The sequence below is a fragment of the Sapajus apella genome, unplaced genomic scaffold, assembly GCF_009761245.1.
Source record: "Sapajus apella isolate SASKATOON/1434 unplaced genomic scaffold, GSC_monkey_1.0 scaffold117, whole genome shotgun sequence".
In the NCBI taxonomy this organism is placed as follows: domain Eukaryota; kingdom Metazoa; phylum Chordata; class Mammalia; order Primates; family Cebidae; genus Sapajus; species Sapajus apella.
The window spans coordinates 4,528,352-4,532,008 of NW_022437057.1; the positions used below are offsets into that span (position 1 = coordinate 4,528,352).

General features: G+C 44.8%; 1 non-coding gene across 1 annotated transcript; it reads left to right on the forward strand.

Moving 5' to 3' along the window:
- Nucleotides 1-207: 207 nt before the first annotated feature.
- LOC116538161 lies at nt 208-314 on the forward strand. The gene has a single exon (XR_004263527.1). It is a non-coding gene; the product is annotated as a U6 spliceosomal RNA (small nuclear RNA).
- Nucleotides 315-3,657: the final 3,343 nt, after the last annotated feature.

Genomic DNA, 3,657 nt, shown 5'->3' on the forward strand with positions numbered 1-3,657 from the left:
CTCGTTTTCTGGGCCTCAGTTTCCTCATCTATATAATGGAAAACAGGAAACAGTTGAATTAGATGGCCCCTTCTCAGTTTTAGGATTTTATGATTATGATACCTGGGGCCCTTGTTACACGAAGTAACTCTAAGTAACATGGAAAATGTTCTTGAAAAATAAAATTATATTAAGACAAAAAGAGAAGCTTAAAAAATTACACAAGCAGTGCTCACTTTGGCAGCACATACACTAAAATTGGAACAATATAGAGAAGATTAGCATGGCCCCTGCACAAAGTTGACACGCAAATTCGTGAAGCGTTCCATATTTAAAAAAAAAAATTACACAAGTAGATTTTCCTGTGATCCTCAAAGACCCTCCATTGCCCATGAACTAAAGACCAAACTTTTTCAAAAGACCCAAAAGGTCCTTCCCAACAAAGCCTTTTGCAGATGCCTCTTTCTGAACTTCCCTGTCCTCTAACCACACGAGCTGTCTGCTGTCTCTGCAACGTGCCATGTGCTCCATGCCTCTGCGCCACCACACAGGCTGTCCTCTCTGTCTGTAGTGCCCTTCCATGGCTTCCTCTTTGATGTTCTCTCCTATTTATGCAAGGCCTGGCACAAGTGCCACCTGTATTGAGACTCTCCTCACACGGGGGAAGAGCCTTCCTTACGCAAAGGCTTCTTTCTCTATATTCTTTGCATGCCTCACTCATCAATCTCACTCCCAACTAACTGTGAACATGCCAGAGGCAGGAACAACACTCTTTTAAAACAAAACAAAACAAAACAGAACAAACATTTATCATCTCACAGTTTCTAAGGGCTTAGCTGTGGGAAGCCGGTTCGTGAGTTTGCAGGGAAGCTGCCAGCCCGAGCTGTGGTCTTCTGAAAGTTTCACCGTGCTGGGGAATTCACTCCCAGCCTCACTCACGTGGCTGCTGACAGAAGGCTTCCTGTCCTCACCACATGGGCCACTCACAATATGGCAGCTTGCTCCCCAGGGTGAGTAATACGTCTAGCACCTGGGCAAGAATGGCGGGACGCCTCTATTTAGCGGGGCTTCTTTGTTCCTCTGTATCATCTCGGGGCTTCTCCCTCTCTGTCTGATGCCTCCATGTGGCTTATCTGTGTGGTCTCTCGAGCAGCATAGCTACATGGTGGTACAAGGCTGCAGATTGCTGAGCAATTGCTAGTGCCTCCCATCTGGAGGACTTGCCTCTCGGCAGCACCAGTTACCTTTCCTTGTAGTTTGCCACTCGTCTGGACTGGCAGACCAGAGCTAGCTGACCATTGCAAGCTCAACATGTAGCTCCAGCATTGGCATGCACAAAGCATCCCTACTCTCCCTGCCCTGACTGGCAGCTGACTCATAGAACTGCCCATCATGTATTACAGCCATCCCTAACCTTTTTGGCACTAGCTTCGTGAAAGGTAATTTTTCTATGGACCTAAGGGAGAAAGATGGTTTTGAGATGATTCAAGCACCTGATATTTACCATTAGATTCTCGTAAGTAGTGCACAACCTAGACCGCTTGCAGGTGCAGTTCACAGTAGGGTTCGCGCTCCTCTAAGAATCTAATGCTGCCACTGATCTGGCAGGAGGTGGAGCTCAGCTTCACTGCTCACCACCACTCACCTCCAGCTGTGCTGCTCACTTCAGGGCCCCAATGTACCACACTGTAATAAAGTTTTTATCAATGTCACCTTGATCCAGTTTTGAAGACATCGCTAGAAGCCAATCAGTTTCCCCTCTTAAACAACTGGCTATGTCCATACCCCAACCACCTCCCATAACAGGCTTTAGAGCAATGTGCACCTGCGCGAATCAACCCCAGTCCAGGTAGCAGACAATCAAGCACAGCCCCTCTGTCCCAAAGCCCACTGGAAATTACTCGGAGTAGCCAATACTGAGCCTACCTACCCTGCCTCATGGGTTCCTTTCTGAGGGTAAAGGTACTTGCCCACAGATCCCCTCTTTGCCTGCCTCATGACCGACTCTGGTGCTTCCCCCAGCAGCCCTGCGTGGTGAGATGTGTTCCACCTAGGGAACTGTGAATAATGAGCCTGTAAAACTCTCTCTAGTTTCTCTCCTTTGATCTTTGGCCTCTTCACACCTCACCCAAGGTAATATGGTTAAAACACACACCTCACCCATGTTCTCTGAATGTGTGCATTAGATAGGATAATGGTCACTGCTGTCACCAATCAACTGCGATCTCTGTGGCTTGATACGATAGAAAGTTACTTCTTGCTCTATGTGCCTAACAGAGCTTTCCTTCACAAGATGTTTCAGGGACAGAAGCTCTTAGCTTGTCACTCTGCCATCCCTCAGGTTTTGGAATTCTATTCCGGGTCTTCTGGCGCAGGCTGGGAAGTGTCATGCTTCATTCCTACTCACATTCTATTGGCCTGAACTCAGTCACATGGCCACACCTAAGTGTCAGGGAGTGAGAAATATAGTCTAGCTGAGTGTCCAGGGAAAAATGGGAAGTATTACAAGGTTTTTCATAGACTCATTAATATGTCATATAATTTAATCTTTATCAATAAGACTTTGAAATAGATACTATTATTTATCCATATTTTATAACAAGAAAAACAGGCCCAGAGAGGTTAAGTAATTTTCCCAGAGACACACAGCTTGTAAAGGAAGCTTGAGTTTGACATCAAGTAGTCTGACCCTCAATTTTACTCATTGAAAAACATTGCTGAAAATCATTGAGATGAAATTTTATTCTCTGAGGTGAGAATCAAACTGAAGTACCAAGCTCAGAGATGTAAATTCTACTGTGCCTTCTAAGCAGGTTCACAACCTCTCACCACTCCAAAAAAAAAAAAAAAAGCTATTCGCATATGGTCTATATAAATGTTGCTTCCTGGAATTGTGCAGTGCACAACCTGTGAGGCCTTACACAGCAGCCCTGGTCCTAAGTGCCAGGTACATTTAAAAAAACATTTCTTATACATCTGTTATTTGTCAAGCACCAGGCTAGGTACATTCATGCAAATTATTTCATAGCAGGGACTCTCTAAATGTGAGCTTGATCAACTAGCTGTGTGTCAGCAGAGCTCGTTGTCATGGAATTTTCTGGTCAGCCACATTTCGCCCCAGTGGAAAAGGGCCTTGCTCTTTTGAAAACTTGCCATCTCTTTGGAATCAGCCAAGTTCCCTTCTGTGCCCGTATCTGTATTCCTGCTTCGCTGCAGGCTGGAACAACGACAAATTCACTCCACATCCCAGTCTCACTGAGCATGCTTTGCACAAAAGAAGTTGACAATACCACTTTGCCACTTTTCCCTCTTCTGTTTGGATAATTGCGTTGTCAAGAATTACTTATCATACATTTAACACTTAATACCTATTTATTATGAGTTCATGTAACTGCTATTTAAAGAATAATCCATGCTAACTCCCTTCTACCCCATGATGCCACTCTGATTCTGTAATTGCTGGTTTCTGCGATATTATGCCACAAAACCTGAAAGCATAATTGGTTGTTTCATTCCAGACAATACGTTTTCAAGATGCTTAAAGCTTAACTGGCAGCTCTGAATCCCCGGCAAAGGCAGTCAGGCAAGCTCGCTTATAGCAGGATGGTCTTGCAGGGTGATTTATGCAGAAACCATACAGGACTACAGAGTGTGAAATTGTTCCAAAATAACGAAAGG